Source organism: Stegodyphus dumicola, chromosome 7 (assembly GCF_044657685.1).
Source record: "Stegodyphus dumicola isolate Sdum_Otavi_A_Nest chromosome 7, ASM4465768v1".
Taxonomy (NCBI): Eukaryota; Metazoa; Arthropoda; class Arachnida; order Araneae; family Eresidae; genus Stegodyphus; species Stegodyphus dumicola.
The window spans coordinates 34,340,713-34,355,936 of record NC_140774.1 but is presented as its reverse complement, the minus strand read 5'-3'; the positions used below and the strand labels follow the sequence as shown (position 1 = coordinate 34,355,936).

The 15,224-nt window shown below is 32.5% G+C and overlaps 1 protein-coding gene across 4 annotated transcripts in view; it reads left to right on the top strand.

Annotated features, from left to right (window-relative positions):
• The window catches only part of LOC118193130 (poly(ADP-ribose) glycohydrolase-like), a 105,110-nt gene that overhangs the window by 21,921 nt on the left and 67,965 nt on the right, over positions 1-15,224 (top strand). The window lies entirely within an intron of this gene.

The following is a 15,224-nucleotide window of genomic DNA, read 5'->3' as shown; positions in this document are numbered from 1 at the left end:
GTATATCGTTTATTTCTTCGAAATTTGTCATTAAATTTCTATTATTACAGAAATGAGCTGCAGTATCTACAACCCAATTAAATTTATCTGCGTTACCTCCTTTATCTGTAGTTGTTACATAATTTTCTACTGACATTAATTCTTTATTTTTAAACTGTCTATTTTTATAGTCTATTTTAAACTTCTGATTTTTACTTACATTTTCTTTACTTTGAGCGATTAAGTGTCCAAATTTATGACATCTGAAACAAGGTCCTATTCTCATATTCCCCATCTCTTTCTTAGATTTAGTTTTATTTTCAACTTTATCTTTCCCTGCATTTGAATCAATAGTATTAAACACGCTTACCTTGCTGTCTTCTAAATCGGCGTTTACCTGGCGAAGTCGGCTTTCTTCCCTTACCAGCTCTTCAGCAATTCTTTCCAGCGTAAAATCTTCGCTCTTCCACCTATAGATCAACTGTACAATGCCGGAGTATTCCTGGGGTAATCTCCTTATTGCCTGGAATCCTTTAAAAAGATCTGCCAATTTGTGACCAGCTTCAGCCAACTTCTTTGCAGTCATTCTTATCCTCACAATGAATAATCCTATTTCTTCATTTGGTGTATATCTAATACTAAAAAATTCATCTAGTAACTGAATTATCCTTGCTCTTGTTTTGGGTTCGAATTGCTTCTGTAGAATTTCCCATGCTTCTTTACCACTTGAACATTCTTGTATCAGCGGCCTGAACTCAGTTTGAATTCCATAATATAATGTAGTGAAGGCTCTGTTCTCTCTCACTGTGAACTCTTGCTTTTCACACCTTGTTGCACTTTTATCTAATTCTTCTTTGTCCTCTATGAAGCTCCAACAATTTCTATCCAGTAACAGCATTTTCATATCGACTTTCCATCGATCCCAGTTGTCATGGTTTAACAGCTCAAAACCTTCAGGTAGTAATGACATCTTCAATTAAGTGTGAGCACAACGACTTGAACAAATTTCTAAGACAGGTCAGCTTCTTTTCGTGGATAACGGCCCTCTTCACCTACATTCCTTCAATGCTGAGTTGAACTGGATGACCGATTAGCTGTTGGCGCTGAGCCCATAACCCTGTTGGCAGTGGTGATAAAAGGCAAAGCATATTTTGCTTCCCTTAAATAAAGCTAAGACTAATCTAAATAAAATTCATGCTTTATTCTGTAAATTAAAATAAAATAAGCTAACACTGTAGCCTTTACATTTAAAATCATTAAGTGAAAGAAAACTAGCATTCTGCTAACTCATAACAACACAAGAGAACAAGAACATTTGCCGATACCGACGTACATATATATTATTACATATATATTATACTCGGCCAACCCGCCGATCTTGACGTCATCTGCCAATCAGCGGCAACCACGTTAGCTTACTGCCGATTGACCACCGATCAAAATTTGCATGTGGAAAACTAAAGCCAACAGTGTTGACGCATGCACAGAAAGTTTGTAGCTTTGAATTCCGGATTAACGACTTTTGACTGTACTTAATATTTAAATAAATGGGAGTCTGGCCATAACAAACAGGAATTAATGTCTAAATAAATTAATTGTACTTTTAATACAAATATATATATATTTTAATTTATGGAAGCCATTTGTTTAATCTATACTAGCCAAATGCCTTTTTTCTAATTATGTCCATGTATAAATATGATTAGGATTATTTAGAATATCAAAAGCCCTCCCATTCTATTTGCTTAAGGAGAGGGAAGTCTGTTAGCCATGTCCTGACTCTGAGACGAACTACGAGGGTCCAACAATGTTACCCTTCAGCCGCTGAAAGACACCCTATAAAGCAGTTTTTTAACCCCTCATAATCAAATTTATATTCAAATATAATTATTAAAAATGCAATAACATGATAATTGGACTTTGCTAATAAGTTAGTATAAAATATGAAACAAACATTATCCTGCTGTTTTTCTACGTCAAACATATTTCACTGATTTCTTTATATAGAGGAATTTTGTAGAGTAAAAGTTGGGTATATCAGTAAAAAATCTAAACCATAAGCCAAAACAAGAGCATTTCTTTATTTTTTCACAAAATAAATAAATAAATAAATAAATGAAATAAATAAAAGTTAATTAAACTTGTATCTTTAAATCGTTGAGAAAGATTTATATTTATAGATTTTTCTGACATGTTACTCATGTTCATGTTTAATAGTAATGAATGTAAAATAAACTAAAACTTCAATTAAGTAAAACAAAAAAATCTTTGCATCATTGTATTTGCAAAAAATGCATAACTGAAATATATTCAGGGGCCGCCAGTTCAAAACCATTGTTATAGACAATGTTCAAATTGCCCAAAAATAATATTTTAGGATTTAACTTTTCATGAAATAAATACAGACAGATTCAAGTAACCTTATCATATTCTATTTGATTGGTCTGTTTCTGAAATTTAAACAATTTCATAACATCGTGAAAAGCCATAGAAGCACTCGTTATAAATCTTGTTTCTCTGCAGTTATACAATTCAGGATTACATTTCTTTGGTTACCTACATGAAAACTATTTTCTCACTTAAACAATGAAAAAAGAATAAAAATAACCCTCTTAACCTTATTAGTCAAAATTATGTGCATAAAAGAATCCAGAATGTAAAATGTAAACCTGACTGGATGAAATAGCCTGCAATAGATTTCGAGGATGCAATATTATTGTGGAAATACATGCATATTTTATTTTTTTTAAACTTTCATTTTTAACTATGTGATATATATTGCATTTTCGTGATCATTACTGCATTTATATAAAGAACATATTTTCAAACATATTTAACCATTATTACAGATAATTGTTCAAATTAATGGTAAGAATTAAAAAAGAGAAGTATAAAAGTTAATAATGCTGGAGTTATATATATATCATAATGTAAAATACTAAGATTGAAAAAAGTACCTATATTTACTTAATCATAACAATAACTAATCGTTTACAATTTGTTCTATGTGTATGATTTACCATCTCAATGCAAACGCTTCACTTTGCCTTATGTTTTGCCCAGCAGAGCTTTTCTCCCAATATTGGGCTGAAGAAGTAATTTTTGGAAAGCACCTTTTGATGCCATTTCTCTCTTGGCATCAAAAAATTCCTCCCGACAATATGGTGATTTTTCGCAATTCAAGATGGCGGGAAAAATTGGGCCAAGTGCCGCTTATCCGAGTTTTTCCAGTTTTTAAACTGAGATTTTTGGAATGTAAGACAGAGGGTGTTTCTGACCTCTACTTGCTCGATGTGTTAGTTCCTGCCAGCTCTGAAAATTTGTAATTATCCATCTTTGCATTATCGATGCCAACATTAGAATTTGTTCTGACAATAGAGTTATGAGCTAGATTAAATTAAAATTAAATTGCATAATCTTTGACCACCAGTCCACATTTTAAATTTGAATTTGACTGTTCTTATTTAATTACATCACTGCAAACTGTAATTGATTTTGTTAGCATCAGAACATGCCTTTATGTTCCAAGTTCTTTTTAAATAAGAGGCTTATTTAAACCTTTGTCTGACTTTGTTTGACTTTTTTTCAGACATTCAATAATTTACTTCACGTCTGTCGGGGAGTTTTGGATTCTTAACTTTTACCCAGTCAAGTAAACCCTCATAAGTATATTGTGAAGAAGTTGATAAGTTAGAAGATAAAAGCACGCAGAAACTAGTGAGAACATTGGTTTGCATATTGAGACCAATTTCTAATTGTTAGAAAAGGTGCTTAAAGAAAAGGAAATAGATATAAATTAGCCAAAATGTCTGGGAAGGCTTCAGATTAAAAATACACAAATAGTTTATGAAGTGTTGTTGCTACAAAACATAAATAGTTTGTAGTTTTTAAAGTGTAATTATCCTAATATCGTTTAGGAATCAATGTCATAAATTACATGTATTTTAAACTATGAAATTTTATTAGATTGTGATTTTTAATAATGCTTTTTTAACAATATTTGTTAAAAAATAAATAAAAGTTAATAGTGGCCACATAAATCCATAATGACTAAGATTATTTAACTGCCTAATTGAATTACTTATAACTAACTACTTACCCTTTAAAATTATCTCTGCATATTAAAGCGAGTTATTGCCTTTCATTAATCCTTACCGTGGTCACAAGATAAAATACAAAAATGTAAGAATTCATGTAAAACTTGTTCTTCGTATTTAGTGAGACTTAAAATAATGCAAAACACTTCACCTCCGGTGCTTTAGTTGCTAATTGGAACCTTAAAGTATATTAACTGGATTACAAGCCCTGTTATTCTACACAAAAGCTATGACACTTATTGCGTCAGATAAAGACCGACTAACTTTCAAAACTTCCCAACTGTGCCTACATCAGGCCTTTCAGATTTGTTCTGATCAGCAGATCTCTCTCCAGACAAGCAGCAGCAGTGACAGCAGCCACTCTTTTGTTATGAATCATGCTGATTTTGATTTTACTTCTCATTTTAACCTATGCCGCCTGACATAAAATCTACCTGTTATTTATTAAACCTCTAGACAGAGAAAGTATATGTCAAAATGAGACAAAAAAAATCAACATAAAGCTAACTGTTAGTAAAACGAAAATAAAATGTCACTTATCTTCTTTCAAATATGTCCAACTATTATAAGTGTAAAATTTTTAATGCTATTTGATAAATTTCATAAAGTTTATTTGTTCTCAAACTTATTAATAATTATATTAATTAATTTATGTTTAATAATAATGCAGTAGGAATTTGGAAATATGCTTTGAAAAGATCAATTTTGGGGAATTATTTTTTTTTTTTGCTTTTTAAAACGTTAAAATCATTAATCCTAGGGATAGGATATCTGTGAGACATAGTTATAGCATTAAGTCTTCGATAGTCTAAAAGGGACGAAAATTTCCATCCCTTTTAGAGACTAAGTGGAGAGGACTAGCCCATAGAGATGTAGACTGTCTTATATTGTTTTCCAACATATACCGGAATTCTTGTTTGGCAATCTGTAATTTTTTACTGTCTAGCTGTCTTGGTTTGGCATAGACCGGTTGGCCTTCAATTAAAATATGGTTCTTAACATTTGTTATCAAAAGATTAGGTTTTGTAATATCCGTATACTTGGATAACAGATCATGGTATTTTAATTTACCATGCACTACACTTACATCATTTATTTTGGAAATGGATGTTATGTCACATTGAATAGTAAGGTTAGCTACACCATCGATTAATCTTTTGTTGTTTAAATCAATTGATAACTTGAAATGGTCTAAATTGATAACTTGAAATGGTCTAAAAAGTCTGCTCTGGTTATGCCTTTATTAATTTTGGCAATAATGAATGGCCATCAAAAAGCTCAACGAAGGCCAAGATCAAGCATTAAAAATGTTACCCTATAAATGGGAATTTCTGTGCCATTGGCGGCATATAAGTCACCTTGAAATTTAATAATAATAATAAATACCTTGATAATTTCAGGTCACCTTGAAGTTTCTTTTTGTAGCAGGTAATAAACAAGCATCTGTGGCAGAATCAATTAGAAAATGCAAACCCGTGTGTTTGTCAGCCACAAATATTCAGTGTTTGCAGCCATCCTGGACGTAACCTGCAACAAAATCAGCCACTAGTTCCACTGCTAGTGTAAGTTTTCTGACTTCTTTTGGTTCCAAGAGCAGTTAGGTTGACATTTTTCAAGAAGGCATTTTGAGACAAACATGTAATGGAAATAACAACACTTTCCATTTGCATTGTATCTTTTACGTTTATTACTACTTTGTTCTCTGTATCTGTCGCTACTACGATTCTGAGACTGAGATTGGTGAGGAGCACTTAAAGCTGCTATTTGTTTTTCCAGCGAAGAAATTTTTATTAGTAACTCACCAACAAAATTAAAATTTTTGCCAGCAGAATAAATTTCACGTTGAATTCATTTCTATTATTTGAATTTGTTTGAATTCATTTCCATTATTTTGTCTAACCCTTCATGGGAAACCAGTAAAATATTTTTGATCGAGTCAAGCATTTTTTCTAACAAAACCAAGTTTTGAGTCTTGAACTTGGTCCCTTCCAAGTAAGATATCGTACAAAACATAATGTAATGAAACATAATTAAAACATAAAGAAATTATAATCTCAATAAACTGCACTTTAAATCAAAATGAAACAAGGAAATAACAAAAATGGAAATACATTTTATCTAATTTGCGCAGCAAAAGAAGGAAATATCAACTTATCTTGTTTAGAAATTTTTGTGTCTTCAGTTTGTCACACAAAAAATTCCTTAACAGCATCCAAAAAGTGTTTAAAATTATATGAACTAGAATCTGTATATTATCATCTTCATATAAATTTACAGAAATAAAAATCAAAAATATCCTCCGGACTGTTGGTGGCATTTCTTTCGAAAATCCCTTTTTATTATACCCCACATAACTACACTTTTTAAAATTTACACTAAGAATTATTTACTTGGTGAAATGCTTAATTTATGGCTACCTGTTTCCCTTTCCTCATTGTGCACAAGTGGGAAAAGTTCTATTATTCATACTTTCAAATAATTTTAACAAAGGGCATAAAGCACATTTAGCATTACCGTACACGCCCACATAATGTCTGCACTTTTTTACTAAAATTACATCACTAAAATGCAGGGGCGGACATTACATGGGTTGTTCAAATCTCCCGCTTTTTCTCGTGAGTAATTTTGGGTGTAAATTTCATTTCAAACGCTAATTCAAGTTCTGTTTGGAAGAAAATGGCATAAGTAATAAAAGCATGAAATTTAATGTTGTCTAATAGCTACCTAAAATTTGCAAACTCACTTTCTCCCATCCACATGTATAATATAAATTACCCTGTTTATATTATCAACACTAGGCACATATTAGTTTGCACAGGAGCACAGTATAGAGGCACAAATTAGCCAACACTTGCAATTTTAGTATTTACTTTTGCACAAATTAAATAAACATTGGTTCCTTTAATATCTTGCACACATTATTTTTTTTTAAAATCTATTCTGATGCACTGTATGAAAATTTTGGTTGTTATGTCTGCATGTGCGAATGTAAAATATTTCTGCTGTAAACAGTAGCATAAAAATACACAAGATGGCAGTGCAGGAACTCATGGCAGCCACATAGTGGAGAATCAGTGAGTGGTATTATTTGTACAGAGTTGCCAACTCTCCCGATTTTTGACCGCTCTCCCGCCAACCCGATTTACAATATATTTCTCCCAACTTTTTCTTATTCTTAAAATTTCTCACGATTTTTATGGAACTTGGCTTAATACTTTGTTATATAAACAAAACAAAACAAAAAAAAAAAAAAAAAAAAAAAAAAAAAAGTGATTTTGGCAGTCTGAAAGCAATTGAATTTTCTCTAGGTTATATCTAAAACAAAATGTTGCAAATTAGATAACTTCTGCTTTGTAAGTGAGAGCAGAGCATATACGTATCCAGAAACATCGTTCTCCAGTTCTCCAATGGGGGCATCGTGCTCCACTACGTGTCATCTGGCATATATTAACTAGCCAATGAGGACAAAGCTAGCTGTGTTATTTGGATGTTCTTTAGTTATTTCAGTCATTTTGTCCTGAGTTGTTTGAGTATACGTGCCTTAGGGAAATAGTTTTAGAAATTATCATCTTTTGTTATGTCTGCCAGAAAGGTGAAATACTCGTGTACGTTTCAAAAATCGTAAACAGTTGACTTTCCTTCCATTATTTCCTCAAGGAAATGTAATAAATTTGTGATGTGTATTGCCTGTCGTTGCGATTTTTTGATTTCGCATGGTGGAAGGGCGGATGTTCTCAAACATGTGCGTACACAAAAACACAAGGACAACATGAGTTATGTTGAAAAAAAACGAAAAATAAAATTTTTCTTCGGAAACAGAGGACCAAAAAGTTGCTAATGCAGAATGTCTGCTGATGGAATTTTAAAATATAGTGAGCTGTCTAGAATTATGTTGGCCATCTTGACAGTTCCCCATAATAATGCAGAGTGTGAGAAAATTTTCAGTATTGTTGCGAAAACGAGGACTAAATTTAGATCTAATATTAGTGATGACACATTAGAAAAGTTTTTATTAGCGAAAGCAGGCCTACGTGGCAATTACTACGAACAAAATTATGAAGTTTCTTTCTTAAAGAAAGCAAAATCTGCCACTGTTTATAACATTTGTACGAAAACTGATAAAAGTGGTTTTCTTTTTGCTTAATCGATGCAAGTAATAAAAATGTTTTTTATGTGTAAGGTATTTTTGTGTTGCTTGCATTTAAGAATTAGTTACTATTTAAAGTCAATTCATTATTAAAAACTATATTTTCATCATTTAAAAAGTCTTTTTAACATTGTGAAAAATCTCCCGATTTCTTAAAAAAATCTCCTGATTTTTGAGTGTCATAGGTTGGCAAGTATGTTTGTAATTTCAAGTTACCGCAGGAAAGAAAGGGAAAAAAAAAAAAAAAATGCTTTGTGAACAAATAATACTCGGTATACGAGTGCAAATAAATTAATCAGTAAACATTTTTTATCTCACCTTTATTTCATCCTTGAAAATCATTTCCAATTGCATCAGCACTCACTAATTATTAACACAAACCCAATGTGTACACATTAAATATTAAAATTCAACTTCTAAGCAGTTTTTAAAAACTTATCACAAACAATTTTCAACACACACGTAGTACCAGTACTTTTGTTCCTTTTTCCACGTATTAGTTATCATCATCTCTTTCTTCACTCACATCTTTCTCATTTTCCTCATTCGCATCATCCTTCTCATTTTCATCATTTACATTATCTTTCCAAAGGAGATCATCTTCTGTTCTATCCAAAGTATATGATATACCAGTTGCTTAACATTTCACGCACAACGTCGGATGTGCTTTTCCACATAGGAATAATCCACGCACGCATTTCCGAGATGGATGCCCTTCTTGAACGTCTAGCTGCTGTGGTCTCTCCTCCCTCGGAAGTCATCCAATTACGGCAGCTCCGTTTGAATGCCATTTTAAATGGCTTGTTTATATAAACATCAAGTGGCTGAAGAATGAAAGTTAGACCTCCTTGGATCACAGCAAGATCAGTTCTTGAGGTTTCAAGATTTTGTTTCACTGCGTCCGTTCACTGTTTGAAGCTGCCCAACATGAGAAGAGAAGGTAGCTGCAACAGAGCTCTAGGTTGTTTATACCACACACTCTGCAGCCAGTCCTGAACATAACCTTCTCTTGAACTCGTACCACAATTTTTGGTGGCAGTTTTTCTTTCGGTATTGTTTTTCGCATAAAAACTGCATATGGCAGAAGTTTTTTGCCATCAGCAGTAACTGCTAACATAACAGCTGCTGTTTGTTTTTCATATCTGTATGTGCGTATTGGTACAGATCTTGCACCCCATACATTTATGGTGTAATTGTCTGGAGCGTTAAAATAAACTGCCGTCTGATCAGCATTCTCAATTTGTGAAGCTGAATAATGATTCGCTTTGTGCTTCGGGATAATGAAGCGATGGAAGGACATCAACTTATCTTCATAGTCACTGAGCATTATTTTGACATATTTGGTTGTACGTCAGTGAAACGAAAATCTATTTTGTTTCATCATTTACCGCAACCAGCCTGCACTCGCCTTGAATTGGGATGTAGGAATGTCTTCTTGTGCTGCAGCAAGCACTCTTATTTGGACATTTCCCGTGTTGCTGTGTACCCTTGAGCACACATATCACAAACATACACAAGTGCTTTTTTCTAACTTCAGAAACTTGCATTTTGAATCACAAAACGCACGTCTTGTTTTGTTTGTTCCTGCCAGTTGATCATGCTGTTTGCTCCAATTGCGCGCACACTTTTCGTCCACCATATATCTCTTGCTGCGACTCTTTTTTTCCCATTCTCCTTCGCAAATTCTACGACTTTCAGTTTTAAAGCCACTGTATAGCTGCTGCATTTTCTCATTTCAGGCACGTCACATACTAACTACCATGAATTCCAAATGATATTATGAATGAAAAGAGAAAGTTTGAAATATGCAAATACTCCAAGGAGAAAGGAGGGGAAAATAATTTTATTGCAAAACAGTATTTCCTGGAAGCTAGTGTGGTGAAAACCTGTTTGGACTGCCTTAATTTGTTATTGCGTCTGCCAAGTGGATTGCTGTCGCCGATGTTATGACTGAATAACAGTTGCACCAGAATGCAAGGAAAGTCTCTACTTTCCATCCTGGCGCCAACCAAAGACAAAACAAATGCACATTCTTTCTTTAAAGCTATTTATTGACAAAAGGGAAAAAGGCCAAGTTAAAAAAATATATATATATATTTTAAAGTAAGAAATTCTTTAGTTTTTGGGGTGCGGACATTGTGCAGGTAACTTTTTTTTACATAAATTTTATCTGTAAAATTGGAGTGTGAACATTAAGAGCGTATGCAGTATTATCGTTTATAACAAATATTCCAAATTTCAAAACGCGTCAATATATAAATTCACATTTATCTTTGAAAATTTTGAATATGCTTTTTTTTACAGGTATGCCTAGAAATGAATTTTCTTTAAGATGATGGCAAAAATTTGATAGGTTATAGTTCAAAAGTTTTTCAAAAAATTTATAAAAATTTCTAAAAAATACAAATTTTGAAAACAAATCAGAAATTAGCTGCAAATTTTATTTGGATTGAAACTAAATTTCAAACTCTGAAAAAGGGAATCGAGTATGTTTAACCAAAAAAAAAAAAAAAAAAAAAAAAAAAAAGAGACATACATTACAAAGTCCGAGATCCAGACGGAATGACCTAAAATCCGGGACCATAAAGCCATCAACAAAAATTTTTTTTAGGAAAATATTTTTATGCTTTATGCATGTGCAATTGATTTTTTCCATGTAAGAAAACATGGAGAATCCTGATTGTTATTTTCACTGAATGAAATACCTCATTATTGAAGAAACAATCATTTTAGCATAAATTTGTGTAATTAATAATAAAATATTAGTAGTTGTAAAATATTTCTATGTAGAATGTTTCGGTTTGAGATGTATCCAAAAGAAGCTATGCAGCTACAGCTGTGGGGCCAAATTATGACAGAGACATAGCGAGGGCATGCCATTGACGGGTCTAATGCTAATGGCTGAAGCTAAAATATTTCATGAAGAAATGAACTTAAAAACTGAGTGCACATAATTGACAGATTAGTTAACCAAATTTTAAAATCACCACGGTATAATGCAGTTAAAATTTCATGTGAAAAACCTTCAGCTGATACTGAAGCTGTTGAGCTATTTGTAGATGAATTCATTGAACTCATTAATAGGGAAATGTTATCTCGAGGACAAATTTACAACGCTGATGAAACTGGTGTTTTCTGGCAGTATGTATCACGTCCGAAAAATTATATGACCTCGAGCATTTAAAAGAGTAAAGATTTTCCTATTATATAGCATGCAAGTAAAAGAGCACGCACGACACAACCCTTAATATATGATTGGTTTGAAAATCATTTCATACTCGAGGCTTGACAAAATTTTAATTCGGTTGCTTTACATGATGACACAAAAACTGTCCTGATTGTAGATAACTGTTCAGCTCATATTTCACTTAAAGTTTTAATAAAAGATAATGTATCCGTGTTACTCTTTTCTCTAAACTGTATGTCCATCATTCATCCTATGGATATTGAAATAGTACGAATGCTGAAATGCATATATAAAGTAGCATTTTTAAAATCCATGGTTAATTTCTTGAATAATGGCATGACTATTCAAGAATTTTTGAAATATTTTAGCATAAAGTCTGCTGTGTGGACTACTGCAAAATTGTGGGAGGATGTGCTTCCAGATACTTTAAAAAATGCTTGGCATGATTTATGGCCAGCTACCATATTTCATGGTGAGGGTGATTAAGATGATAGCTATTAATTTGAGCGCTCTTGGATATCACAAATCACAGGTGAAATTTTCCAATTAATGGATTTTGTAAAGAAATGTTAATAAATGAAGATGATATAACAGTTTTTCATTGCAATGACAATGCTGCAATCATCAATCAAAGGACAGCGAAATCTGTAGTATGATTCTAGATCCAGAAAACACCATTCCCAATAGTGAATAAAGTGACAGAGAGGTTATTGAAAATAAAAAAAAAAAAAAAAAAAAAGACAAGTTAGTCGTAATTCTCGACACAACAATTACAGGACTTGAACAGTGGAACTCTAACTGAACAAGAAGTTATGTCTGTCTATAGAATTGAAGAGAAGGTATTAGCACAAAAAACAAAGCAACTTAAACAATTTACATTCAAAGAAATGTTTAATAAAGTAAAATATTAATTTTTTTTTGGTAAATTTTGATACCCTTTAGATCATAAATGCTTAATTATTTCATAAATCACAATTTCATATTTTTAATTTTGTAATTTCTACATGTCGCCTTACTAGATTTAAACTGATGATCTAATATCCGGAAAAATCCCAAATCCAGAATCGCCGAACTCCCGACGAGTCCAGATCTCGGACTTTATACTGTAATAATAAATACATGCCAAATTTATTTTACATTGAGGAGCTAAAATTTTGAGAGGTAATTTTTTTAAAAACTATTTGTGTGATTTTTACAAAACCTGGCACTTTGGCATAATTTGAGTCATATAATTGAAATATTGAAAGAAAAATCGGTATATCATTTCAGAAAATGTCCAATTTTTTGCCAGAATACCTATGTTAGAACAATGCTATACAGTACAAAGTCCGAAATCGGGACTTCGATTCCGGATTTGGGATTTTTCCGGATATTAGATCATCAGTTTAAATCTAGTAAGATGGCATGCAGAAATTATCAAATTAAAAATATCAAATCGTGATTTATGAAATAATGAAGTATTTATGATCTAAAGAGTATTAGAATTTACAAAATAAGCTTAATATTAATTTGTTTACGTTATTAAACATTTCTTTTAATGTAAGTTGTTTACGTTGCTTCGTTTTTTTGTGTCGCACTTTCTCTTTAATTCTGTAGGGAGACGTAATCTCTTGTTTAGTAACATTGTTGAAGTTCTGCAACTGCTGTTTCGAGAATTCTGAATAACTATCGAAATATTTCTTGTATTGTAAATCGTAATTTCTTGTAAAATTGTAAATCGAAATTTTCTCATTTTCAGTAACTTCTCTGTCATTTTCTTTACTATCGGTATTTTCTGGATCTAGAACCGTACTACAGATTTCACCATTCATTAATTGATTGATGATTGAGAAGCATTGTTATCACAATGAAAAAATTTTTTTTTATCATCTTCATTTATTACCACTTTTCCACATTTCTTTAGCAAATCCGTTAATTCGAAAATGTCAGATTTGTTTTGTGATATCCAAAAACCTTTAAAACTAGCAATTATCATCATCAAATTTAGCTATCCTTCACTATACATATTTGGCTATGCATCATGAGCTTGGCGACTAACGACAAGTTGTTCCGTTAAATTTTGTCTTGCTTCTATTGCACACTGAGACAATTAAGCCTGAATCGTATTAGTTTAGTTATTTATTATATTTATGTCAATTTCTTGCACATGCTTAAGGCTTATCAGATTTCTGAATAATAAATTCCCACATATACCTAAACCTTATAGAGGGCCGGCGCTAGATATATTACCACCTGATGCAATCTCTGTGGGTCCTAAATTCTGTGAGTCGGTGCGACCATATGATCCCTGGCACTGGTTCTGGGTTTATGAGAATAACAGATCAGTTATTCTTAATTCAAATAGCCTTAAATATAATCTTTGAGTCTATGAGTATCATCAACAAAATCTATTTTTAGCATATGGAAAGAAATTTTCGGTAAATTTTTCCTCATGAACACTTTTTAGCTATTTAACTTAAATCTGTAATCATCGCCAAGCGTCATGTCAACATAAAAGGTTACCATACTCCTTTATTATTCAAGTACTAATATAAAAAATTGTTTAGGCATTGCTACATGAGTCATGTTTGTCATGTTTTGATAAACATGCGGTGATGAAAGGAAAGTATAATAAATAATGATTCGCCAGGTTGGTGTCAGAGCAACGATGTATCTATATGGAATGTTTCGGTTTGAGATGTTTGCTAAGCAGATATGCAGCAATGGAGCCAAATTGCTGATCATACAAATTTATGCTAAAATGATTGTTGATTCAATAACAAGGTATTTTATTTAGTGCCGAAGTGAAATTAAGAATCAGAACTATCCATATGTTTCATTATGTGCAAAGGGAGGGGGGAATCAAATGTGTATGCGTAAAGCCTACTAGAAAAACGTTGGTGGTTTTGAGGTCCAGATTTTAGGTCATTCAGGATAATGGATATCCTGATTTCGGACTTTGTACTGTATATATAAATCTAAGTTACATTTCATCAATCAGCCCAGTAGAATGGGAGATATAGAAATGTCTCCTCCTCTTTTTATTTGTGCAAGGTATCCATACAAATTTCTTAAATTATAATTGTTCTAATTAAAATGTCAAGTTATTAACCAGATTTCCAATTAGAACGCAAATAAATTTAACCAGTCAGCTGAGTAGATCAAGAATTACTGAACCGTCCACTTTTTTTTTTACTCTGAGTACATCTATTTTTGGGTTTTGGGAAGGTCCATGTCTCAAGGAGCTGTTTAAAATAATTTGTAGCTTCTTTATGAAGTCCTGAAGTAAAGCATGCTATTGTCCTTAGACAGATCAGCCATTATGTATATCTCAGCTTATTGAGATGACATTGCCTAGTTATGAAATGGGCGTCCTTCATCTCCCAGAGCAAAATTAATCATTAAGGAAAACAAGCACATGCTTAGGGTATCAAGGAAAGAGGAACCACAGAAAGAACATTAGAAAGTCAAGGAAAGGGGACACCATAAAAATTTGCATTTTACCATGGAATAGTATGCAGACTCAGTCTAAATTACACTTCTTCAGAAGATGCCTGAGAGCAATACACATGAACTTAGACCTCTAAATTTACCAGTTGGAATTTTGCTGCCTGGTCCTCTCTAAATTCTAAAAATTTTGTCACCTCTAAATTCTGGTGGCCAGTGCATCTCCAAAATTGTAAAAATATTCCTGCCATATTGCATGGGCCATATGTGTTTTTCCTTTGTACTTGAATGCTCTTTTGCTACAAAGACACTACAGCTCTTACAGCATCCATGCCTTCTATGGGATTTGAATGTGGGCCAATAGGTATGAATTGTGTCACTAACCACT